Source organism: Patagioenas fasciata, chromosome 3, assembly GCF_037038585.1.
Source record: "Patagioenas fasciata isolate bPatFas1 chromosome 3, bPatFas1.hap1, whole genome shotgun sequence".
Taxonomy (NCBI): Eukaryota; Metazoa; Chordata; class Aves; order Columbiformes; family Columbidae; genus Patagioenas; species Patagioenas fasciata.
Window position 1 is genome coordinate 126,276,236 of NC_092522.1, and position 25,293 is coordinate 126,301,528.

The window sequence follows — 25,293 nt, forward strand, 5'->3', positions numbered from 1 at the left end:
TCATCTCTATGTATTCACTCATACCCGTGTACGTATTTTTTTAATAAGTGCAAATAGATATCTCCGTCTAAACCTATGTAATTGTAAATATGTCAAAATCTGTAGATCTGGAAGGATCCTGAAGCAATGCGGGGCTGTGGGCCCGACGTCCGCTTCCTGCGGCAGGCGAGAGAGCGAGCCCCTCTCTCCGGGTGGCGAAGGCTCCCTCTGCGCGGCGTGCGGCGGGCCGGGGGCCAACGTGCGCGGCAGGGTCCGTGCGCGTATCCTGGAGCGGGACGGCTGCCTGGCGAGCGAGCCAGCGAGGCTCCATGTCCCCGAAGCCTCGTCTCGTAGGAGCCCTGACACCCCACCGTGTTCTCCTAGGCTGAGGACGGCCGAGCGCCCCGAGTTACCGGAGAGGAAGGGAGGAGAGAAGGAGACGGGAGCGTCTGAGCTGTTAGAAGCCTCCTGGCAGCCACCGAAAGCGAGAGCCGCTGTGAGTCCCTGGCCCTCGGGGCCTCGTCCCCGGCTTGTGTGTCCTGGTGCCTCCCTGCCCCTCCGTCTCCTTTTTCCCCACGCTTTCTCTGGCCCGTTCTTTTCCCTGCCATTAGTTTCCTCTCTGTGTCTGTATGTGCTGCTCTGTCTCCTTCCTTCCTCCCTCCCTTCGCCGTCTCTCTCTCTGTGCCTTTGTCGTGCTCGGCGTTGCCGGCTTTCTTCATTCCGTACGGCACTGTTCCCGTCCTCGTTCACGTTCTGAGCCTTTGTGCTGCCCCCCGCCCCGTTTTTTTTCTCTCTTTTTATTTTCTTTTTTCCTGTCCTCCGTCTCTCCGCGGGGCTCCTCATTCCTCTCTTTCTTCCTCCAAGCCCCTGTGTTCCCCGCGGTCTCTCGCTCTGCCATCGTTTTTGCCTGTTGCCCTCTCTCTTGCTTCCCGTTGATAGGAGGAACAAAAATCTTTTAGAAAGCCCTTGGCATAAGGCAGCAAGACCAGGCCTAACGGAACAGAAACCTAACAGAGAAACACTAGCTCTGTAGGGACTGGAGGTGGGGCAAAGCGGGATGTCCTTGGCTCGCAGGCTGGGAAAACGGGACGTTCCACTAAATGGAGAAGGAGCTACTTGAGTAGCAGCACAAAATGACAGCGGGCGTGCTCAAGACATGAGGTCGAGGAGCCGACACCGGGGCAGGGGGCACCGGGCTGCAGGGGCACCGGGGACCCCTGGAGACCCTTGATGGACACTGGCATACCAGAGATGGACTGCCAGCGAAGGGTGGGGTTATGGAAAGAACTTCTGTTTAATGCACTAACTAAGCGGTAGAAGCAAATGAATATGCAATAGGTGTATGTAAAGAATACCAAGAAGCGTGAATCACACGTACGCTCAAATACAGGGGCCATCCTCTGAGCGTGCGGTGCGCTGTATTGAAATTGCCCGCCGTTTAACACTTTCAGAACAGCGTTAGAGAGTCTTTTTTGCCGACTTTTTGGTATCTCTCCGCGTCCCGTGGTTCCTCGCCGTGTCCCCGTGTCCCGCTCCCTGCCCGTGGTCGCGTTCCTCTCTGTCCCGTTGACCGTGCCGGGTTTTTTTCCTCCGTCTCCGCGCCGCTGCCGCCGCGCCGATTTGTTTCTTTCTGTGCCCTGTTCCTGGTGCTCTTCCGGCCTCTTTTCCTCTGTCCCCGCCGCTGCTTTGATCTCTGCCTTGTTTTTTCAGAGCCCTGTCCCTTTTTTCTCTTCTCGCTTTTGAAGAGAAGCTGCCAAGTTAACGTATACTGCGATGAAGTTATAGAAGGTGTACCCGTCATTAACCAGTTGACATGAGGTAAATGCTTTCTGACCGCCTGCACGATGAGGGGATATTTTTCACCTTTTAGATCCTTCTGCACGACAAGAGGGAGATGGAAGATTAAGTAACACGTTGTTTAGAAGCTGAGAGCTTAGTTTATATTTGACTAATAATTAACAGATGTATTGTCAGCGAGAAACTAAACAATTATAACTAACATCGTCAAATGAAATAAAGAACGTGGCTCAGCAGTGCTGCTGACTCTGCCGTCCCGTTTCTTTCCCCGTTTCAGGCGGTGAGCCAGCCGGAGGACCCGCTCTGTCCGGCCGCAGGGCCCGCGGAGCCGAGGACTCTCTTGGCGCACCCCGGGGATGTCTCTGGAGAGACTCCTCGTCTCGGTCGGATCGCCGCGGGGACGGACGAGGACCTCTGGTGAGAAGTCTTTCTTCTCTGAAATTTGGGACCGGTCACGTGCTCGCGAACTGTCCGTAAGTCGTGGTACGGAATTTCGGCAGGATAGCGTGGACGGGGTTGCGAGCACCTTAGAGGTATACAGTAGTTGCTGTGGAGTTGTTTGTGCGGCCAGCTTTTGGTGTTGGTTGTTCCCGTGCTCCGTTGTGGTGCAAAGCTGGCTCTGTATGTAGCTGTGAAGAGTACCGTAGTTCGGTTTAATTCTTGGATGTGCCTTGGTTCTGACTATGCACTTGAACACCGAAAACTACAGCAGGAGCTGCTGTGGCTTTAACTTGCGAGGAGTGTGAGCGTTGTGGAGCCATCTGTGTTGCAGAGTGTCCTAATTGCGGTGCTGAGTGTTAGAGAGATTTGAGCTGGGTACCGGAATTGTTTTGTTTTGGAGACGGTGGGATAAACTTGGAGTACAACTTGTGAGGGCGGTGTGTCGTGGGTAGGTTTGAGTATTATCTGTGGAGTACTGCTGTAGGTGTTAATAGTTATTTGCTCGTATTTGTTACAAGATGAGCCGTGTCGTTCCGTGTGACGCGTAATGGGAGGACGGCGTAGTAGCGGTATTCTGAAAAAGAGCCTGTTAGGGTGTATTTTAGCTCACAGGAAAGAGATTGAGGAACCACCTGGTGATAATGTGAATAGAGCAACCTTGATGAAATCTTGTGAGCAGAGGCCATTGTATAAATTGGACAAGGAAGGAAAGGCTGTGCGCAACGCGCGGTGCTGCACCCGGGCGCCCCAATGCCGTGCCGCAGCGCGCCTCAGTGCTGCCGCCCTGTGGCGAAACTCGGGTACTGCAGCGCACGGCCGGGGGCAGAGGCGCTGTTCGCCCCGCAGGGCTCGCGGCCAGGTATCTGTGTGTCAGTGCCCGTCCCCATTTGTGTAAAAACGACATCCCTCCCTCGGTGGCTCCTTAGAACGTTTAAAGATGTAAATATTGCTACCACTAACATTGTCGATCCGGCTTCTTTCCTCAGTGTAAAGCAAAGGAGCGCGGTTTGTTGTTTCCTTTTAAAGGCGGCTGTTGGAAGCCGCGCGGGCAAAGGGCGTGGGGGTCCCGGCAGGGTGGCGAGAAGGCGAGTGAGGATGCAGAGCGGGCCAATCAGATCGCTCGGGAGGGCTGGAGGGGCGGAGCGCTGATAGGCGGGGAGAATGGCAATTGATGTGCGCAGGCAGCCAATCAGATTGCCAGAGGGGCGGGCGTTGAGGCCTCAGTATTGCGCATGCCCAAATTGCGCAGTCCTCAGTCAGGTCCGACCCTGAGGCGGGCACCTGGGCGCGGAGCGCGGGAAGGAGCATCCAATAGGAGGACGGCGCGCTGGGGTGAAAAGCAGCCAATCAGAGCGCACCGACTCAATCCCGTTTGAACAGCTGCCTCCCTGGCAAGCGCGTCCGTGGTGTCTCGGGGCGGGCACCGGGAGTTAAGGGGGAAACGGGGGTCGAGGCGAGGGAGGGGAGGCTGAGGAGCGCTCATTTTGGCCTCTCCTTCCCCTTGCCCTGCCTCTCCGTCCCTTTTGCCTCTCTCTCCCTCTCTCTGTGTCACCTTGTCTTGCTCCCTGTCCCTATCTGTCTCTGACAAGCTGACCTGCTCCTTGCCCTCCTTTTGTATGGAATCACAGGCTCATTCTGCTTGGAGAAGACATGTGCAATTTTCTAATGACTTGACGGTTTAGAGAAACGGCCTGGAAGAGATCATTCCTTTGTCTTTTTTTTGTGTGTGTTTTTTGTGTGTTTTTTTTTTTTTTTTCCCCACGTGGAGGAAAAAAAAAAAAAAAAAAAAAAAACAGAAGAGGCAAATTCAGTGCCTCTGCGGAGAAGCTGGCGACCAGTTTTAGTTAAGAACGCACACCCCGTTGGTGAACGGGTCCCGCGGCAGTTCCACGTGTTGCAGGTAAAAGAAGGAAGTTTGATCTGCCATAGAGGAACAGCCGCCTCTTTCCCTCCTTAGGGTCGAGCGTTGCCCTTGTCTTTGTTCACATGAATTTATGGGCACGCTGGAAATAGCCTTTAAGATTTATATGTAGAGTTTAATCTAAGTGGTAAGTGGCATGGGCATAGTTAATTTTTGAACACCTTGCTGCCAGTTGAAATGTAAGGGATGAAATGTGATGGGAAGTAATAAGTAAATTTGGGGTTGACTTCTAGGGTGTTTTTTTCCCCATTAGTGTAAATCAATGGCACCGTTGTCCTGTGGCTCAATCTCCGTTCTGTTCCGTGGAGTCTTCAATTTAGGATGTTCAGGTAAGAAAGTTTGTCCTTCCAAAGAATGACCAGCCATTGGTAGGACAGAGAGAGGCTTTTAAGTGCATGATCAGAATTTAAGCCAAATTCCACTTGACGTTGCTGCTGTTGGTTTTGGCTTTCACTGGTTTCCCCACAGCTCCCTAGTGTTTGGGAGCTCGGAGTGGGCATTTTTTTCCCCCAGGGAGAGGCTATGCTTAAGAATGAATTTGTTTCCTTAGAGGAGTGAGAGTCCGTTTGTGTAACACAAAGAAAAACCCCAGCCTAGTCGAGTTCTGAGTGTGTGTCTGTGAGATGGCTGCTTTACTTTGATGAGTTCACACCTGTGCAATTGCAATGCCAAAGAGCAATGCAAGATAGGAGGGTTTTTTCCGCTGTGGGGGGGGATGCATAAAACCAGAGCTAAGGTGCGGTTGCAGGCTTGGTGGTGTGGCGAGTGGAGTGCCGCTTCGGTGGGAGCTCGGGGTGAGGCCCAGCGGGTTCTGTGTCCTGTACGCGTGGCTTTCGTGCCGCGGCTCTCTGTGTGCGTTTTTGTTTTGTTGTGTTTGTTTTTTGTGTTTTTTTCTGCGGGATTCCCGCGAAACGCGGCACAACCGCTCGGCCCGGGCTGCCGCGGCGGTCTCAGTGCTGCCGTCCTGTGGGCAAAGCGCGGTGCTGCACCCGGGCGCCCCAATGCCGTGCCGCAGCGCGCCTCAGTGCTGCCGCCCTGTGGCGAAACTCGGGTACTGCAGCGCACGGCCGGGGGCAGAGGCGCTGTTCGCCCCGCAGGGCTCGCAGCCAGGTATCTGTGTGTCAGTGTCCGTCCCCGTTTGTGTAAAAACGACATCCCTGCCTCGATGGCTCCTTAGAACGTTTAAAGATGTAAATATTTCTACCACTAACATTGTCGATCCGACTTCTTTCCTCAGTGGATCCGTTTTGCAGTCGGTGACCCACGATTGCTTGGAAACAGCAGAAGCTGTTCGCTCCGGCGGAGCGGATTGAAAGGACCAGCCGCTGGAGGATGCTGAAGACTCCTGGGTCGCTGATGGAAGCAGCTTTGCATAAAGCAAGGGGTACGTGAACCTGGGCATGCAGTGACGACTGCCCAGCAGGTAATGGAAGCTAAACCTTTACCTCCAACGCCCGACAAAAATAACGCCAAGAAATGCCACTGAAAAAAACACAGTCAGGGAGGGTTTTTTTTAAATTTCCTTTAGTTCCCCCCCCTCTGCCCCGCCCTGCTGCGTTTAGTGCAGTGAATGACCCATTGGGAGATGACTGTGGATCTGGCTGTTGAAGGGTGTCTGAAGGAGAGGGAGATGTGTGTAGAGCAGGATTGGTTGTGGGGGTGAGTGTAACTGGTTTGGATGTGGGGTTGTAAATTCTTTTTGGAGGCTTCCTAGTTTCTGGTGTCACCTGTGGGGTGAAGCGTCTTTCTGTGTGCAGGTTTGAAAGGTGCGACGTACGGAGCTCCATCATTTGCCACCAGAACTCCAAATCACAGAGACAACGTTGCTGTGCAGCTGCTAAGGACAGTGTGTGTCTCAGGTAGAGTAACGTCCTTTGTGCTCTGTGTGCGTGTTCCTCCCTTGAAACGAAGGTGCGCTGCCCGGAGTTTCACGTTCCGTGTGGTACCTGCTGGGCTGAGTCTCCTCCCTACGCTCGCCCGTTTTAGCCACGTCTCTGCTCCAGCCCAGTTCGGGAGCAGAGTGGGTCATCACTGACTGCAGGGCGGTTGCACCTTCTTCAAGCTGCTAACACAGGAGGATGAATTTGGCTTTCTGCTCACATCACACATTCAGATACTGGGCAAGCTGCGTATCTCCTTCAAAAAAGAAACACTGTCAAGGGGCTGACAGAGCGTGAGTTTCACAACACAACAAACCAACTCTGCTAGGCTTACATCGTTTTGGTGGTGCATAGCATGTTTCACTTAATCCCGTCATTGCAGGTCTCTTCTAGAGCCTCCATTGTCAAATCTTGCTGGTTACTCACCCAATTTCCTTTCCTAACTGTCTTCCCTTTTTCCTTAGCGTTTTGAGAAGCTTGATCCTGGGGTGTCTGGGGGTTGCCAGCTGACAAAATGACATTGCTGTGGCCTTGCTGAGAACAGGTGTCCCTGTGAGCCACCTCCCGGGAGCAGAGCTGAAGTTGAAAGGCGGCCTGAAAGCCCCGGTGAGAGTTTTCGTTAAAGAAACCGGAGATGATGGGGTTGACGCTGCTATTGAAAAAGGCCAGCCGGTGAGCAAAGGGATAGATATAAATGTGAAAGAACTGCAACTGGACATCTGAAAGGTTGACATAGTCAGAAAGCATCATCAGAGTCCACAAGGGAAGCCAGGAGAGGGTGAAAAGCAAACCCACAATAATGAGCATTTTGATTACTCTTTGTTTCTTCTTTGACGTGCTGTGCCATCGCTCCTGGCTGTGCTTTCCCACCGTGGGCATCGCAGTGTTGAAGAGAGCAATGCTTATCCTGGCGTACATGATAACAGTGAGCGACAGGGGAGCCAGATAGATGTTCGCAAAGAGAACTGTTGTGTAGATCTTTCTCATTCCTGGGTCAGGCCAGTCCTCTCGGCACCAGTATACGGGGCGGGTTTCGTTGCCGTAGCCGAGGATCACCCTGAAATGTTTCTCTTCTTGTACGTGCAGCATGACGGCAGAAGGACACGTGATTGCGATGGCCAGAATCCAAGTGACGGCTATGATGATGACTGCAGTTGAAACGGTCAGCTTCTGCTCGAACGGATGAACGATGCAGCGAAACCTGCAGCAAAGATATCCGGCGACATACGTAGAGAAGCTGATTAAGGAACGCTCACTCAAACAGGCAAGCATACGTTCACTTCTTCAATTGCATGCTTTTGAAACAGATTAAACATGATACTCCAGTTGTTGGAAGCTGTGCTGTTGCTGGAAAAGTTACCATCGTGCGTTGCAAAGGGCCTCAGAAGGGAAACACTGATCAGGAAACTGGAAATAAGTTAGCAGATGCCAGTGTGAAACCAGCCACCGAAAGGACAGAGACCGATACAAAAGCCACACCTCTGATCCCAGGTGGCTGTCTCCTCCAGCCAACATCAGGAAACCGCAACAAAGAGGATAAGAAATTAATAGGAGATTTATAGCCGAATTAGAATTAGGGTCCAAAGAAGCTGTCACTGGTGACGGGAGAGCAGTGGTACCTCGCAGCGCAAGGAGCTGATGCGCTCTATTAAGATTAGGTGAAAAGGTAAGAGTGAATTTATAAACTGTTTGCGAAGGAGTGACCCAGCAATGTGAAATGTGTCTAGAAAACCATCATCTTAATACTGTATACAGGGTATAAATAAGAACAATTGGACGAGGGAAACGTCCCAGGACAACACTGGCAAATAGGGTTCTCCAAGCTGCCTAGAAAAGAGGGGTATGGCTATTGGGTGGCACTCACAGCAGCTCCCTTCTCAGGTTGGCCAGGAGCATTGCCGTGCCGGGGGGCGGCTGCCGGCCTGTGGGCCGGGGGCTGCGGCTGTTTGGGGCGCTGCCCCCGCTTTGTTTTCCTAGGGGAGCCCCCCCCCGCTTTTTGGGGGTTGTGGTACGTGCACGTGTAAATGACACAATGAGAGTAAATGACACAATGAGCTGCCTGTCGGGGCCGTTTCCCTGGTGTCGCGTGACGGTGTCGCTTGTGGCGCCCCAGCGTGAGCAGGGGCCGGCGATGCGGGTGGGGGACGCGGGGGTCAAAAGGGAGTCCCCCTGAAAAGAGGGGGTCACAGTCCAAACGTGCCTGAAAATTCCCGGGGGAGGAGAACACGTGTTCGACCTGTAAACACGAGTGTGGCAATTGCAAACAGAGAAATCTGTCCTTGGTATTTATATATTGCAGGATGGCATTCACGTGTATATCAAATGCTTTTATATCAACGCCCTTTTCTACTCTATTATATAAAGGATTTTTCGAATGTAAAAAATTCCTGTTGATGGTTTTAAAAATACCAATATCTTGTCTATACGTAAATTAAAAAATGAAGGACTCGAAAATGAGAAAAAATTATATAGAAAGCAATTTAAAATAGAGAAAAGTGTGAGTAGGTAGAGCTACCTGTAATGACTGTGCGTTACATAATCTAAACGGATATTAAATATCATCTCTATGTATTCACTCATACCCGTGTACGTATTTTTTTAATAAGTGCAAATAGATATCTCCGTCTAAACCTATGTAATTGTAAATATGTCAAAATCTGTAGATCTGGAAGGATCCTGAAGCAATGCGGGGCTGTGGGCCCGACGTCCGCTTCCTGCGGCAGGCGAGAGAGCGAGCCCCTCTCTCCGGGTGGCGAAGGCTCCCTCTGCGCGGCGTGCGGCGGGCCGGGGGCCAACGTGCGCGGCAGGGTCCGTGCGCGTATCCTGGAGCGGGACGGCTGCCTGGCGAGCGAGCCAGCGAGGCTCCATGTCCCCGAAGCCTCGTCTCGTAGGAGCCCTGACACCCCACCGTGTTCTCCTAGGCTGAGGACGGCCGAGCGCCCCGAGTTACCGGAGAGGAAGGGAGGAGAGAAGGAGACGGGAGCGTCTGAGCTGTTAGAAGCCTCCTGGCAGCCACCGAAAGCGAGAGCCGCTGTGAGTCCCTGGCCCTCGGGGCCTCGTCCCCGGCTTGTGTGTCCTGGTGCCTCCCTGCCCCTCCGTCTCCTTTTTCCCCACGCTTTCTCTGGCCCGTTCTTTTCCCTGCCATTAGTTTCCTCTCTGTGTCTGTATGTGCTGCTCTGTCTCCTTCCTTCCTCCCTCCCTTCGCCGTCTCTCTCTCTGTGCCTTTGTCGTGCTCGGCGTTGCCGGCTTTCTTCATTCCGTACGGCACTGTTCCCGTCCTCGTTCACGTTCTGAGCCTTTGTGCTGCCCCCCGCCCCGTTTTTTTTCTCTCTTTTTATTTTCTTTTTTCCTGTCCTCCGTCTCTCCGCGGGGCTCCTCATTCCTCTCTTTCTTCCTCCAAGCCCCTGTGTTCCCCGCGGTCTCTCGCTCTGCCATCGTTTTTGCCTGTTGCCCTCTCTCTTGCTTCCCGTTGATAGGAGGAACAAAAATCTTTTAGAAAGCCCTTGGCATAAGGCAGCAAGACCAGGCCTAACGGAACAGAAACCTAACAGAGAAACACTAGCTCTGTAGGGACTGGAGGTGGGGCAAAGCGGGATGTCCTTGGCTCGCAGGCTGGGAAAACGGGACGTTCCACTAAATGGAGAAGGAGCTACTTGAGTAGCAGCACAAAATGACAGCGGGCGTGCTCAAGACATGAGGTCGAGGAGCCGACACCGGGGCAGGGGGCACCGGGCTGCAGGGGCACCGGGGACCCCTGGAGACCCTTGATGGACACTGGCATACCAGAGATGGACTGCCAGCGAAGGGTGGGGTTATGGAAAGAACTTCTGTTTAATGCACTAACTAAGCGGTAGAAGCAAATGAATATGCAATAGGTGTATGTAAAGAATACCAAGAAGCGTGAATCACACGTACGCTCAAATACAGGGGCCATCCTCTGAGCGTGCGGTGCGCTGTATTGAAATTGCCCGCCGTTTAACACTTTCAGAACAGCGTTAGAGAGTCTTTTTTGCCGACTTTTTGGTATCTCTCCGCGTCCCGTGGTTCCTCGCCGTGTCCCCGTGTCCCGCTCCCTGCCCGTGGTCGCGTTCCTCTCTGTCCCGTTGACCGTGCCGGGTTTTTTTCCTCCGTCTCCGCGCCGCTGCCGCCGCGCCGATTTGTTTCTTTCTGTGCCCTGTTCCTGGTGCTCTTCCGGCCTCTTTTCCTCTGTCCCCGCCGCTGCTTTGATCTCTGCCTTGTTTTTTCAGAGCCCTGTCCCTTTTTTCTCTTCTCGCTTTTGAAGAGAAGCTGCCAAGTTAACGTATACTGCGATGAAGTTATAGAAGGTGTACCCGTCATTAACCAGTTGACATGAGGTAAATGCTTTCTGACCGCCTGCACGATGAGGGGATATTTTTCACCTTTTAGATCCTTCTGCACGACAAGAGGGAGATGGAAGATTAAGTAACACGTTGTTTAGAAGCTGAGAGCTTAGTTTATATTTGACTAATAATTAACAGATGTATTGTCAGCGAGAAACTAAACAATTATAACTAACATCGTCAAATGAAATAAAGAACGTGGCTCAGCAGTGCTGCTGACTCTGCCGTCCCGTTTCTTTCCCCGTTTCAGGCGGTGAGCCAGCCGGAGGACCCGCTCTGTCCGGCCGCAGGGCCCGTGGAGCCGAGGACTCTCTTGGCGCACCCCGGGGATGTCTCTGGAGAGACTCCTCGTCTCGGTCGGATCGCCGCGGGGACGGACGAGGACCTCTGGTGAGAAGTCTTTCTTCTCTGAAATTTGGGACCGGTCACGTGCTCGCGAACTGTCCGTAAGTCGTGGTACGGAATTTCGGCAGGATAGCGTGGACGGGGTTGCGAGCACCTTAGAGGTATACAGTAGTTGCTGTGGAGTTGTTTGTGCGGCCAGCTTTTGGTGTTGGTTGTTCCCGTGCTCCGTTGTGGTGCAAAGCTGGCTCTGTATGTAGCTGTGAAGAGTACCGTAGTTCGGTTTAATTCTTGGATGTGCCTTGGTTCTGACTATGCACTTGAACACCGAAAACTACAGCAGGAGCTGCTGTGGCTTTAACTTGCGAGGAGTGTGAGCGTTGTGGAGCCATCTGTGTTGCAGAGTGTCCTAATTGCGGTGCTGAGTGTTAGAGAGATTTGAGCTGGGTACCGGAATTGTTTTGTTTTGGAGACGGTGGGATAAACTTGGAGTACAACTTGTGAGGGCGGTGTGTCGTGGGTAGGTTTGAGTATTATCTGTGGAGTACTGCTGTAGGTGTTAATAGTTATTTGCTCGTATTTGTTACAAGATGAGCCGTGTCGTTCCGTGTGACGCGTAATGGGAGGACGGCGTAGTAGCGGTATTCTGAAAAAGAGCCTGTTAGGGTGTATTTTAGCTCACAGGAAAGAGATTGAGGAACCACCTGGTGATAATGTGAATAGAGCAACCTTGATGAAATCTTGTGAGCAGAGGCCATTGTATAAATTGGACAAGGAAGGAAAGGCTGTGCGCAACGCGCGGTGCTGCACCCGGGCGCCCCAATGCCGTGCCGCAGCGCGCCTCAGTGCTGCCGCCCTGTGGCGAAACTCGGGTACTGCAGCGCACGGCCGGGGGCAGAGGCGCTGTTCGCCCCGCAGGGCTCGCGGCCAGGTATCTGTGTGTCAGTGCCCGTCCCCATTTGTGTAAAAACGACATCCCTCCCTCGGTGGCTCCTTAGAACGTTTAAAGATGTAAATATTGCTACCACTAACATTGTCGATCCGGCTTCTTTCCTCAGTGTAAAGCAAAGGAGCGCGGTTTGTTGTTTCCTTTTAAAGGCGGCTGTTGGAAGCCGCGCGGGCAAAGGGCGTGGGGGTCCCGGCAGGGTGGCGAGAAGGCGAGTGAGGATGCAGAGCGGGCCAATCAGATCGCTCGGGAGGGCTGGAGGGGCGGAGCGCTGATAGGCGGGGAGAATGGCAATTGATGTGCGCAGGCAGCCAATCAGATTGCCAGAGGGGCGGGCGTTGAGGCCTCAGTATTGCGCATGCCCAAATTGCGCAGTCCTCAGTCAGGTCCGACCCTGAGGCGGGCACCTGGGCGCGGAGCGCGGGAAGGAGCATCCAATAGGAGGACGGCGCGCTGGGGTGAAAAGCAGCCAATCAGAGCGCACCGACTCAATCCCGTTTGAACAGCTGCCTCCCTGGCAAGCGCGTCCGTGGTGTCTCGGGGCGGGCACCGGGAGTTAAGGGGGAAACGGGGGTCGAGGCGAGGGAGGGGAGGCTGAGGAGCGCTCATTTTGGCCTCTCCTTCCCCTTGCCCTGCCTCTCCGTCCCTTTTGCCTCTCTCTCCCTCTCTCTGTGTCACCTTGTCTTGCTCCCTGTCCCTATCTGTCTCTGACAAGCTGACCTGCTCCTTGCCCTCCTTTTGTATGGAATCACAGGCTCATTCTGCTTGGAGAAGACATGTGCAATTTTCTAATGACTTGACGGTTTAGAGAAACGGCCTGGAAGAGATCATTCCTTTGTCTTTTTTTTGTGTGTGTTTTTTGTGTGTTTTTTTTTTTTTTTTTTTCCCCACGTGGAGGAAAAAAAAAAAAAAAAAAAAAAACAGAAGAGGCAAATTCAGTGCCTCTGCGGAGAAGCTGGCGACCAGTTTTAGTTAAGAACGCACACCCCGTTGGCGAACGGGTCCCGCGGCAGTTCCACGTGTTGCAGGTAAAAGAAGGAAGTTTGATCTGCCATAGAGGAACAGCCGCCTCTTTCCCTCCTTAGGGTCGAGCGTTGCCCTTGTCTTTGTTCACATGAATTTATGGGCACGCTGGAAATAGCCTTTAAGATTTATATGTAGAGTTTAATCTAAGTGGTAAGTGGCATGGGCATAGTTAATTTTTGAACACCTTGCTGCCAGTTGAAATGTAAGGGATGAAATGTGATGGGAAGTAATAAGTAAATTTGGGGTTGACTTCTAGGGTGTTTTTTTCCCCATTAGTGTAAATCAATGGCACCGTTGTCCTGTGGCTCAATCTCCGTTCTGTTCCGTGGAGTCTTCAATTTAGGATGTTCAGGTAAGAAAGTTTGTCCTTCCAAAGAATGACCAGCCATTGGTAGGACAGAGAGAGGCTTTTAAGTGCATGATCAGAATTTAAGCCAAATTCCACTTGACGTTGCTGCTGTTGGTTTTGGCTTTCACTGGTTTCCCCACAGCTCCCTAGTGTTTGGGAGCTCGGAGTGGGCATTTTTTTCCCCCAGGGAGAGGCTATGCTTAAGAATGAATTTGTTTCCTTAGAGGAGTGAGAGTCCGTTTGTGTAACACAAAGAAAAACCCCAGCCTAGTCGAGTTCTGAGTGTGTGTCTGTGAGATGGCTGCTTTACTTTGATGAGTTCACACCTGTGCAATTGCAATGCCAAAGAGCAATGCAAGATAGGAGGGTTTTTTCCGCTGTGGGGGGGGATGCATAAAACCAGAGCTAAGGTGCGGTTGCAGGCTTGGTGGTGTGGCGAGTGGGGCGCCGCTTCGGTGGGAGCTCGGGGTGAGGCCCAGCGGGTTCTGTGTCCTGTACGCGTGGCTTTCGTGCCGCGGCTCTCTGTGTGCGTTTTTGTTTTGTTGTGTTTGTTTTTTGTGTTTTTTTCTGCGGGATTCCCGCGAAACGCGGCACAACCGCTCGGCCCGGGCTGCCGCGGCGGTCTCAGTGCTGCCGTCCTGTGGGCAAAGCGCGGTGCTGCACCCGGGCGCCCCAATGCCGTGCCGCAGCGCGCCTCAGTGCTGCCGCCCTGTGGCGAAACTCGGGTACTGCAGCGCACGGCCGGGGGCAGAGGCGCTGTTCGCCCCGCAGGGCTCGCAGCCAGGTATCTGTGTGTCAGTGTCCGTCCCCGTTTGTGTAAAAACGACATCCCTGCCTCGATGGCTCCTTAGAACGTTTAAAGATGTAAATATTTCTACCACTAACATTGTCGATCCGACTTCTTTCCTCAGTGGATCCGTTTTGCAGTCGGTGACCCACGATTGCTTGGAAACAGCAGAAGCTGTTCGCTCCGGCGGAGCGGATTGAAAGGACCAGCCGCTGGAGGATGCTGAAGACTCCTGGGTCGCTGATGGAAGCAGCTTTGCATAAAGCAAGGGGTACGTGAACCTGGGCATGCAGTGACGACTGCCCAGCAGGTAATGGAAGCTAAACCTTTACCTCCAACGCCCGACAAAAATAACGCCAAGAAATGCCACTGAAAAAAACACAGTCAGGGAGGGTTTTTTTTAAATTTCCTTTAGTTCCCCCCCCTCTGCCCCGCCCTGCTGCGTTTAGTGCAGTGAATGACCCACTGGGAGATGACTGTGGATCTGGCTGTTGAAGGGTGTCTGAAGGAGAGGGAGATGTGTGTAGAGCAGGATTGGTTGTGGGGGTGAGTGTAACTGGTTTGGATGTGGGGTTGTAAATTCTTTTTGGAGGCTTCCTAGTTTCTGGTGTCACCTGTGGGGTGAAGCGTCTTTCTGTGTGCAGGTTTGAAAGGTGCGACGTACGGAGCTCCATCATTTGCCACCAGAACTCCAAATCACAGAGACAACGTTGCTGTGCAGCTGCTAAGGACAGTGTGTGTCTCAGGTAGAGTAACGTCCTTTGTGCTCTGTGTGCGTGTTCCTCCCTTGAAACGAAGGTGCGCTGCCCGGAGTTTCACGTTCCGTGTGGTACCTGCTGGGCTGAGTCTCCTCCCTACGCTCGCCCGTTTTAGCCACGTCTCTGCTCCAGCCCAGTTCGGGAGCAGAGTGGGTCATCACTGACTGCAGGGCGGTTGCACCTTCTTCAAGCTGCTAACACAGGAGGATGAATTTGGCTTTCTGCTCACATCACACATTCAGATACTGGGCAAGCTGCGTATCTCCTTCAAAAAAGAAACACTGTCAAGGGGCTGACAGAGCGTGAGTTTCACAACACAACAAACCAACTCTGCTAGGCTTACATCGTTTTGGTGGTGCATAGCATGTTTCACTTAATCCCGTCATTGCAGGTCTCTTCTAGAGCCTCCATTGTCAAATCTTGCTGGTTACTCACCCAATTTCCTTTCCTAACTGTCTTCCCTTTTTCCTTAGCGTTTTGAGAAGCTTGATCCTGGGGTGTCTGGGGGTTGCCAGCTGACAAAATGACATTGCTGTGGCCTTGCTGAGAACAGGTGTCCCTGTGAGCCACCTCCCGGGAGCAGAGCTGAAGTTGAAAGGCGGCCTGAAAGCCCCGGTGAGAGTTTTCGTTAAAGAAACCGGAGATGATGGGGTTGACGCTGCTATTGAAAAAGGCCAGCCGGTGAGCAAAGGGATAGATATAAATGTGAAAGAACTGCAACTGGACATCTGAAAGGTTGACATAGTCAGAAAGCATCATCAGAGTCCACAAGGGAAGCCAGGAGAGGGTGAAAAGCAAACCCACAATAATGAGCATTTTGATTACTCTTTGTTTCTTCTTTGACGTGCTGTGCCATCGCTCCTGGCTGTGCTTTCCCACCGTGGGCATCGCAGTGTTGAAGAGAGCAATGCTTATCCTGGCGTACATGATAACAGTGAGCGACAGGGGAGCCAGATAGATGTTCGCAAAGAGAACTGTTGTGTAGATCTTTCTCATTCCTGGGTCAGGCCAGTCCTCTCGGCACCAGTATACGGGGCGGGTTTCGTTGCCGTAGCCGAGGATCACCCTGAAATGTTTCTCTTCTTGTACGTGCAGCATGACGGCAGAAGGACACGTGATTGCGATGGCCAGAATCCAAGTGACGGCTATGATGATGACTGCAGTTGAAACGGTCAGCTTCTGCTCGAACGGATGAACGATGCAGCGAAACCTGCAGCAAAGATATCCGGCGACATACGTAGAGAAGCTGATTAAGGAACGCTCACTCAAACAGGCAAGCATACGTTCACTTCTTCAATTGCATGCTTTTGAAACAGATTAAACATGATACTCCAGTTGTTGGAAGCTGTGCTGTTGCTGGAAAAGTTACCATCGTGCGTTGCAAAGGGCCTCAGAAGGGAAACACTGATCAGGAAACTGGAAATAAGTTAGCAGATGCCAGTGTGAAACCAGCCACCGAAAGGACAGAGACCGATACAAAAGCCACACCTCTGATCCCAGGTGGCTGTCTCCTCCAGCCAACATCAGGAAACCGCAACAAAGAGGATAAGAAATTAATAGGAGATTTATAGCCGAATTAGAATTAGGGTCCAAAGAAGCTGTCACTGGTGACGGGAGAGCAGTGGTACCTCGCAGCGCAAGGAGCTGATGCGCTCTATTAAGATTAGGTGAAAAGGTAAGAGTGAATTTATAAACTGTTTGCGAAGGAGTGACCCAGCAATGTGAAATGTGTCTAGAAAACCATCATCTTAATACTGTATACAGGGTATAAATAAGAACAATTGGACGAGGGAAACGTCCCAGGACAACACTGGCAAATAGGGTTCTCCAAGCTGCCTAGAAAAGAGGGGTATGGCTATTGGGTGGCACTCACAGCAGCTCCCTTCTCAGGTTGGCCAGGAGCATTGCCGTGCCGGGGGGCGGCTGCCGGCCTGTGGGCCGGGGGCTGCGGCTGTTTGGGGCGCTGCCCCCGCTTTGTTTTCCTAGGGGAGCCCCCCCCCGCTTTTTGGGGGTTGTGGTACGTGCACGTGTAAATGACACAATGAGAGTAAATGACACAATGAGCTGCCTGTCGGGGCCGTTTCCCTGGTGTCGCGTGACGGTGTCGCTTGTGGCGCCCCAGCGTGAGCAGGGGCCGGCGATGCGGGTGGGGGACGCGGGGGTCAAAAGGGAGTCCCCCTGAAAAGAGGGGGTCACAGTCCAAACGTGCCTGAAAATTCCCGGGGGAGGAGAACACGTGTTCGACCTGTAAACACGAGTGTGGCAATTGCAAACAGAGAAATCTGTCCTTGGTATTTATATATTGCAGGATGGCATTCACGTGTATATCAAATGCTTTTATATCAACGCCCTTTTCTACTCTATTATATAAAGGATTTTTCGAATGTAAAAAATTCCTGTTGATGGTTTTAAAAATACCAATATCTTGTCTATACGTAAATTAAAAAATGAAGGACTCGAAAATGAGAAAAAATTATATAGAAAGCAATTTAAAATAGAGAAAAGTGTGAGTAGGTAGAGCTACCTGTAATGACTGTGCGTTACATAATCTAAACGGATATTAAATATCATCTCTATGTATTCACTCATACCCGTGTACGTATTTTTTTAATAAGTGCAAATAGATATCTCCGTCTAAACCTATGTAATTGTAAATATGTCAAAATCTGTAGATCTGGAAGGATCCTGAAGCAATGCGGGGCTGTGGGCCCGACGTCCGCTTCCTGCGGCAGGCGAGAGAGCGAGCCCCTCTCTCCGGGTGGCGAAGGCTCCCTCTGCGCGGCGTGCGGCGGGCCGGGGGCCAACGTGCGCGGCAGGGTCCGTGCGCGTATCCTGGAGCGGGACGGCTGCCTGGCGAGCGAGCCAGCGAGGCTCCATGTCCCCGAAGCCTCGTCTCGTAGGAGCCCTGACACCCCACCGTGTTCTCCTAGGCTGAGGACGGCCGAGCGCCCCGAGTTACCGGAGAGGAAGGGAGGAGAGAAGGAGACGGGAGCGTCTGAGCTGTTAGAAGCCTCCTGGCAGCCACCGAAAGCGAGAGCCGCTGTGAGTCCCTGGCCCTCGGGGCCTCGTCCCCGGCTTGTGTGTCCTGGTGCCTCCCTGCCCCTCCGTCTCCTTTTTCCCCACGCTTTCTCTGGCCCGTTCTTTTCCCTGCCATTAGTTTCCTCTCTGTGTCTGTATGTGCTGCTCTGTCTCCTTCCTTCCTCCCTCCCTTCGCCGTCTCTCTCTCTGTGCCTTTGTCGTGCTCGGCGTTGCCGGCTTTCTTCATTCCGTACGGCACTGTTCCCGTCCTCGTTCACGTTCTGAGCCTTTGTGCTGCCCCCCGCCCCGTTTTTTTTCTCTCTTTTTATTTTCTTTTTTCCTGTCCTCCGTCTCTCCGCGGGGCTCCTCATTCCTCTCTTTCTTCCTCCAAGCCCCTGTGTTCCCCGCGGTCTCTCGCTCTGCCATCGTTTTTGCCTGTTGCCCTCTCTCTTGCTTCCCGTTGATAGGAGGAACAAAAATCTTTTAGAAAGCCCTTGGCATAAGGCAGCAAGACCAGGCCTAACGGAACAGAAACCTAACAGAGAAACACTAGCTCTGTAGGGACTGGAGGTGGGGCAAAGCGGGATGTCCTTGGCTCGCAGGCTGGGAAAACGGGACGTTCCACTAAATGGAGAAGGAGCTACTTGAGTAGCAGCACAAAATGACAGCGGGCGTGCTCAAGACATGAGGTCGAGGAGCCGACACCGGGGCAGGGGGCACCGGGCTGCAGGGGCACCGGGGACCCCTGGAGACCCTTGATGGACACTGGCATACCAGAGATGGACTGCCAGCGAAGGGTGGGGTTATGGAAAGAACTTCTGTTTAATGCACTAACTAAGCGGTAGAAGCAAATGAATATGCAATAGGTGTATGTAAAGAATACCAAGAAGCGTGAATCACACGTACGCTCAAATACAGGGGCCATCCTCTGAGCGTGCGGTGCGCTGTATTGAAATTGCCCGCCGTTTAACACTTTCAGAACAGCGTTAGAGAGTCTTTTTTGCCGACTTTTTGGTATCTCTCCGCGTCCCGTGGTTCCTCGCCGTGTCCCCGTGTCCCGCTCCCTGCCCGTGGTCGCGTTCCTCTCTGTCCCGTTGACCGTGCCGGGTTTTTTTCCTCCGTCTCCGCGCCGCTGCCGCCGCGCCGATTTGTTTCTTTCTGTGCCCTGTTCCTGGTGCTCTTCCGGCCTCTTTTCCTCTGTCCCCGCCGCTGCTTTGATCTCTGCCTTGTTTTTTCAGAGCCCTGTCCCTTTTTTCTCTTCTCGCTTTTGAAGAGAAGCTGCCAAGTTAACGTATACTGCGATGAAGTTATAGAAGGTGTACCCGTCATTAACCAGTTGACATGAGGTAAATGCTTTCTGACCGCCTGCACGATGAGGGGATATTTTTCACCTTTTAGATCCTTCTGCACGACAAGAGGGAGATGGAAGATTAAGTAACACGTTGTTTAGAAGCTGAGAGCTTAGTTTATATTTGACTAATAATTAACAGATGTATTGTCAGCGAGAAACTAAACAATTATAACTAACATCGTCAAATGAAATAAAGAACGTGGCTCAGCAGTGCTGCTGACTCTGCCGTCCCGTTTCTTTCCCCGTTTCAGGCGGTGAGCCAGCCGGAGGACCCGCTCTGTCCGGCCGCAGGGCCCGTGGAGCCGAGGACTCTCTTGGCGCACCCCGGGGATGTCTCTGGAGAGACTCCTCGTCTCGGTCGGATCGCCGCGGGGACGGACGAGGACCTCTGGTGAGAAGTCTTTCTTCTCTGAAATTTGGGACCGGTCACGTGCTCGCGAACTGTCCGTAAGTCGTGGTACGGAATTTCGGCAGGATAGCGTGGACGGGGTTGCGAGCACCTTAGAGGTATACAGTAGTTGCTGTGGAGTTGTTTGTGCGGCCAGCTTTTGGTGTTGGTTGTTCCCGTGCTCCGTTGTGGTGCAAAGCTGGCTCTGTATGTAGCTGTGAAGAGTACCGTAGTTCGGTTTAATTCTTGGATGTGCCTTGGTTCTGACTATGCACTTGAACACCGAAAACTACAGCAGGAGCTGCTGTGGCTTTAACTTGCGAGGAGTGTGAGCGTTGTGGAGCCATCTGTGTTGCAGAGTGTCCTAATTGCGGTGCTGAGTGTTAGAGAGATTTGAGCTGGGTACCGGAATTGTTTTGTTTTGGAGACGGTGGGATAAACTTGGAGTACAACTTGTGAGGGCGGTGTGTCGTGGGTAGGTTTGAGTATTATCTGTGGAGTACTGCTGTAGGTGTTAATAGTTATTTGCTCGTATTTGTTACAAGATGAGCCGTGTCGTTCCGTGTGACGCGTAATGGGAGGACGGCGTAGTAGCGGTATTCTGAAAAAGAGCCTGTTAGGGTGTATTTTAGCTCACAGGAAAGAGATTGAGGAACCACCTGGTGATAATGTGAATAGAGCAACCTTGATGAAATCTTGTGAGCAGAGGCCATTGTATAAATTGGACAAGGAAGGAAAGGCTGTGCGCAACGCGCGGTGCTGCACCCGGGCGCCCCAATGCCGTGCCGCAGCGCGCCTCAGTGCTGCCGCCCTGTGGCGAAACTCGGGTACTGCAGCGCACGGCCGGGGGCAGAGGCGCTGTTCGCCCCGCAGGGCTCGCGGCCAGGTATCTGTGTGTCAGTGCCCGTCCCCATTTGTGTAAAAACGACATCCCTCCCTCGGTGGCTCCTTAGAACGTTTAAAGATGTAAATATTGCTACCACTAACATTGTCGATCCGGCTTCTTTCCTCAGTGTAAAGCAAAGGAGCGCGGTTTGTTGTTTCCTTTTAAAGGCGGCTGTTGGAAGCCGCGCGGGCAAAGGGCGTGGGGGTCCCGGCAGGGTGGCGAGAAGGCGAGTGAGGATGCAGAGCGGGCCAATCAGATCGCTCGGGAGGGCTGGAGGGGCGGAGCGCTGATAGGCGGGGAGAATGGCAATTGATGTGCGCAGGCAGCCAATCAGATTGCCAGAGGGGCGGGCGTTGAGGCCTCAGTATTGCGCATGCCCAAATTGCGCAGTCCTCAGTCAGGTCCGACCCTGAGGCGGGCACCTGGGCGCGGAGCGCGGGAAGGAGCATCCAATAGGAGGACGGCGCGCTGGGGTGAAAAGCAGCCAATCAGAGCGCACCGACTCAATCCCGTTTGAACAGCTGCCTCCCTGGCAAGCGCGTCCGTGGTGTCTCGGGGCGGGCACCGGGAGTTAAGGGGGAAACGGGGGTCGAGGCGAGGGAGGGGAGGCTGAGGAGCGCTCATTTTGGCCTCTCCTTCCCCTTGCCCTGCCTCTCCGTCCCTTTTGCCTCTCTCTCCCTCTCTCTGTGTCACCTTGTCTTGCTCCCTGTCCCTATCTGTCTCTGACAAGCTGACCTGCTCCTTGCCCTCCTTTTGTATGGAATCACAGGCTCATTCTGCTTGGAGAAGACATGTGCAATTTTCTAATGACTTGACGGTTTAGAGAAACGGCCTGGAAGAGATCATTCCTTTGTCTTTTTTTTGTGTGTGTTTTTTGTGTGTTTTTTTTTTTTTTTTTTTCCCCACGTGGAGGAAAAAAAAAAAAAAAAAAAAAACAGAAGAGGCAAATTCAGTGCCTCTGCGGAGAAGCTGGCGACCAGTTTTAGTTAAGAACGCACACCCCGTTGGCGAACGGGTCCCGCGGCAGTTCCACGTGTTGCAGGTAAAAGAAGGAAGTTTGATCTGCCATAGAGGAACAGCCGCCTCTTTCCCTCCTTAGGGTCGAGCGTTGCCCTTGTCTTTGTTCACATGAATTTATGGGCACGCTGGAAATAGCCTTTAAGATTTATATGTAGAGTTTAATCTAAGTGGTAAGTGGCATGGGCATAGTTAATTTTTGAACACCTTGCTGCCAGTTGAAATGTAAGGGATGAAATGTGATGGGAAGTAATAAGTAAATTTGGGGTTGACTTCTAGGGTGTTTTTTTCCCCATTAGTGTAAATCAATGGCACCGTTGTCCTGTGGCTCAATCTCCGTTCTGTTCCGTGGAGTCTTCAATTTAGGATGTTCAGGTAAGAAAGTTTGTCCTTCCAAAGAATGACCAGCCATTGGTAGGACAGAGAGAGGCTTTTAAGTGCATGATCAGAATTTAAGCCAAATTCCACTTGACGTTGCTGCTGTTGGTTTTGGCTTTCACTGGTTTCCCCACAGCTCCCTAGTGTTTGGGAGCTCGGAGTGGGCATTTTTTTCCCCCAGGGAGAGGCTATGCTTAAGAATGAATTTGTTTCCTTAGAGGAGTGAGAGTCCGTTTGTGTAACACAAAGAAAAACCCCAGCCTAGTCGAGTTCTGAGTGTGTGTCTGTGAGATGGCTGCTTTACTTTGATGAGTTCACACCTGTGCAATTGCAATGCCAAAGAGCAATGCAAGATAGGAGGGTTTTTTCCGCTGTGGGGGGGGATGCATAAAACCAGAGCTAAGGTGCGGTTGCAGGCTTGGTGGTGTGGCGAGTGGGGCGCCGCTTCGGTGGGAGCTCGGGGTGAGGCCCAGCGGGTTCTGTGTCCTGTACGCGTGGCTTTCGTGCCGCGGCTCTCTGTGTGCGTTTTTGTTTTGTTGTGTTTGTTTTTTGTGTTTTTTTCTGCGGGATTCCCGCGAAACGCGGCACAACCGCTCGGCCCGGGCTGCCGCGGCGGTCTCAGTGCTGCCGTCCTGTGGGCAAAGCGCGGTGCTGCACCCGGGCGCCCCAATGCCGTGCCGCAGCGCGCCTCAGTGCTGCCGCCCTGTGGCGAAACTCGGGTACTGCAGCGCACGGCCGGGGGCAGAGGCGCTGTTCGCCCCGCAGGGCTCGCAGCCAGGTATCTGTGTGTCAGTGTCCGTCCCCGTTTGTGTAAAAACGACATCCCTGCCTCGATGGCTCCTTAGAACGTTTAAAGATGTAAATATTTCTACCACTAACATTGTCGATCCGACTTCTTTCCTCAGTGGATCCGTTTTGCAGTCGGTGACCCACGATTGCTTGGAAACAGCAGAAGCTGTTCGCTCCGGCGGAGCGGATTGAAAGGACCAGCCGCTGGAGGATGCTGAAGACTCCTGGGTCGCTGATGGAAGCAGCTTTGCATAAAGCAAGGGGTACGTGAACCTGGGCATGCAGTGACGACTGCCCAGCAGGTAATGGAAGCTAAACCTTTACCTCCAACGCCCGACAAAAATAACGCCAAGAAATGCCACTGAAAAAAACACAGTCAGGGAGGGTTTTTTTTAAATTTCCTTTAGTTCCCCCCCCTCTGCCCCGCCCTGCTGCGTTTAGTGCAGTGAATGACCCACTGGGAGATGACTGTGGATCTGGCTGTTGAAGGGTGTCTGAAGGAGAGGGAGATGTGTGTAGAGCAGGATTGGTTGTGGGGGTGAGTGTAACTGGTTTGGATGTGGGGTTGTAAATTCTTTTTGGAGGCTTCCTAGTTTCTGGTGTCACCTGTGGGGTGAAGCGTCTTTCTGTGTGCAGGTTTGAAAGGTGCGACGTACGGAGCTCCATCATTTGCCACCAGAACTCCAAATCACAGAGACAACGTTGCTGTGCAGCTGCTAAGGACAGTGTGTGTCTCAGGTAGAGTAACGTCCTTTGTGCTCTGTGTGCGTGTTCCTCCCTTGAAACGAAGGTGCGCTGCCCGGAGTTTCACGTTCCGTGTGGTACCTGCTGGGCTGAGTCTCCTCCCTACGCTCGCCCGTTTTAGCCACGTCTCTGCTCCAGCCCAGTTCGGGAGCAGAGTGGGTCATCACTGACTGCAGGGCGGTTGCACCTTCTTCAAGCTGCTAACACAGGAGGATGAATTTGGCTTTCTGCTCACATCACACATTCAGATACTGGGCAAGCTGCGTATCTCCTTCAAAAAAGAAACACTGTCAAGGGGCTGACAGAGCGTGAGTTTCACAACACAACAAACCAACTCTGCTAGGCTTACATCGTTTTGGTGGTGCATAGCATGTTTCACTTAATCCCGTCATTGCAGGTCTCTTCTAGAGCCTCCATTGTCAAATCTTGCTGGTTACTCACCCAATTTCCTTTCCTAACTGTCTTCCCTTTTTCCTTAGCGTTTTGAGAAGCTTGATCCTGGGGTGTCTGGGGGTTGCCAGCTGACAAAATGACATTGCTGTGGCCTTGCTGAGAACAGGTGTCCCTGTGAGCCACCTCCCGGGAGCAGAGCTGAAGTTGAAAGGCGGCCTGAAAGCCCCGGTGAGAGTTTTCGTTAAAGAAACCGGAGATGATGGGGTTGACGCTGCTATTGAAAAAGGCCAGCCGGTGAGCAAAGGGATAGATATAAATGTGAAAGAACTGCAACTGGACATCTGAAAGGTTGACATAGTCAGAAAGCATCATCAGAGTCCACAAGGGAAGCCAGGAGAGGGTGAAAAGCAAACCCACAATAATGAGCATTTTGATTACTCTTTGTTTCTTCTTTGACGTGCTGTGCCATCGCTCCTGGCTGTGCTTTCCCACCGTGGGCATCGCAGTGTTGAAGAGAGCAATGCTTATCCTGGCGTACATGATAACAGTGAGCGACAGGGGAGCCAGATAGATGTTCGCAAAGAGAACTGTTGTGTAGATCTTTCTCATTCCTGGGTCAGGCCAGTCCTCTCGGCACCAGTATACGGGGCGGGTTTCGTTGCCGTAGCCGAGGATCACCCTGAAATGTTTCTCTTCTTGTACGTGCAGCATGACGGCAGAAGGACACGTGATTGCGATGGCCAGAATCCAAGTGACGGCTATGATGATGACTGCAGTTGAAACGGTCAGCTTCTGCTCGAACGGATGAACGATGCAGCGAAACCTGCAGCAAAGATATCCGGCGACATACGTAGAGAAGCTGATTAAGGAACGCTCACTCAAACAGGCAAGCATACGTTCACTTCTTCAATTGCATGCTTTTGAAACAGATTAAACATGATACTCCAGTTGTTGGAAGCTGTGCTGTTGCTGGAAAAGTTACCATCGTGCGTTGCAAAGGGCCTCAGAAGGGAAACACTGATCAGGAAACTGGAAATAAGTTAGCAGATGCCAGTGTGAAACCAGCCACCGAAAGGACAGAGACCGATACAAAAGCCACACCTCTGATCCCAGGTGGCTGTCTCCTCCAGCCAACATCAGGAAACCGCAACAAAGAGGATAAGAAATTAATAGGAGATTTATAGCCGAATTAGAATTAGGGTCCAAAGAAGCTGTCACTGGTGACGGGAGAGCAGTGGTACCTCGCAGCGCAAGGAGCTGATGCGCTCTATTAAGATTAGGTGAAAAGGTAAGAGTGAATTTATAAACTGTTTGCGAAGGAGTGACCCAGCAATGTGAAATGTGTCTAGAAAACCATCATCTTAATACTGTATACAGGGTATAAATAAGAACAATTGGACGAGGGAAACGTCCCAGGACAACACTGGCAAATAGGGTTCTCCAAGCTGCCTAGAAAAGAGGGGTATGGCTATTGGGTGGCACTCACAGCAGCTCCCTTCTCAGGTTGGCCAGGAGCATTGCCGTGCCGGGGGGCGGCTGCCGGCCTGTGGGCCGGGGGCTGCGGCTGTTTGGGGCGCTGCCCCCGCTTTGTTTTCCTAGGGGAGCCCCCCCCCGCTTTTTGGGGGTTGTGGTACGTGCACGTGTAAATGACACAATGAGAGTAAATGACACAATGAGCTGCCTGTCGGGGCCGTTTCCCTCGTGTCGCGTGACGGTGTCGCTTGTGGCGCCCCAGCGTGAGC

The 25,293-nt window shown here is 52.5% G+C and overlaps 3 long non-coding RNA genes across 13 annotated transcripts; all 3 read left to right on the plus strand.

Moving 5' to 3' along the window:
* The first annotated feature begins 167 nt into the window (after positions 1–167).
* Positions 168–7,278, plus strand: LOC136102462 (uncharacterized). 3 transcript variants are annotated; one of them, XR_011738729.1, is made up of 9 exons: positions 168–250; positions 364–475; positions 1,690–1,797; positions 2,054–2,193; positions 4,392–4,467; positions 5,376–5,522; positions 5,896–5,997; positions 6,483–6,690; positions 7,105–7,278. It is a non-coding gene; the product is annotated as an uncharacterized lncRNA (long non-coding RNA). The 3 variants fall into 3 exon arrangements; XR_011738730.1 differs by having other exon boundaries at positions 6,483–6,624; XR_011738728.1 differs by having other exon boundaries at positions 6,483–7,278.
* A 1,465-nt stretch (positions 7,279–8,743) lies between these two features.
* LOC136102533 (uncharacterized) lies at positions 8,744–15,856 on the plus strand. Of its 5 annotated transcripts, none has more exons than XR_010651451.2 (9): positions 8,744–8,826; positions 8,940–9,051; positions 10,266–10,373; positions 10,630–10,769; positions 12,970–13,045; positions 13,954–14,100; positions 14,474–14,575; positions 15,061–15,268; positions 15,683–15,856. It is a non-coding gene; the product is annotated as an uncharacterized lncRNA (long non-coding RNA). The 5 variants fall into 5 exon arrangements; XR_011738732.1 differs by having other exon boundaries at positions 15,061–15,202; XR_011738731.1 differs by having other exon boundaries at positions 15,061–15,856.
* A 1,465-nt stretch (positions 15,857–17,321) lies between these two features.
* Positions 17,322–24,433, plus strand: LOC139827789 (uncharacterized). 5 transcript variants are annotated; one of them, XR_011738736.1, is made up of 9 exons: positions 17,322–17,404; positions 17,518–17,629; positions 18,844–18,951; positions 19,208–19,347; positions 21,547–21,622; positions 22,531–22,677; positions 23,051–23,152; positions 23,638–23,845; positions 24,260–24,433. It is a non-coding gene; the product is annotated as an uncharacterized lncRNA (long non-coding RNA). The 5 variants fall into 5 exon arrangements; XR_011738737.1 differs by having other exon boundaries at positions 23,638–23,779; XR_011738735.1 differs by having other exon boundaries at positions 23,638–24,433.
* Positions 24,434–25,293: the final 860 nt, after the last annotated feature.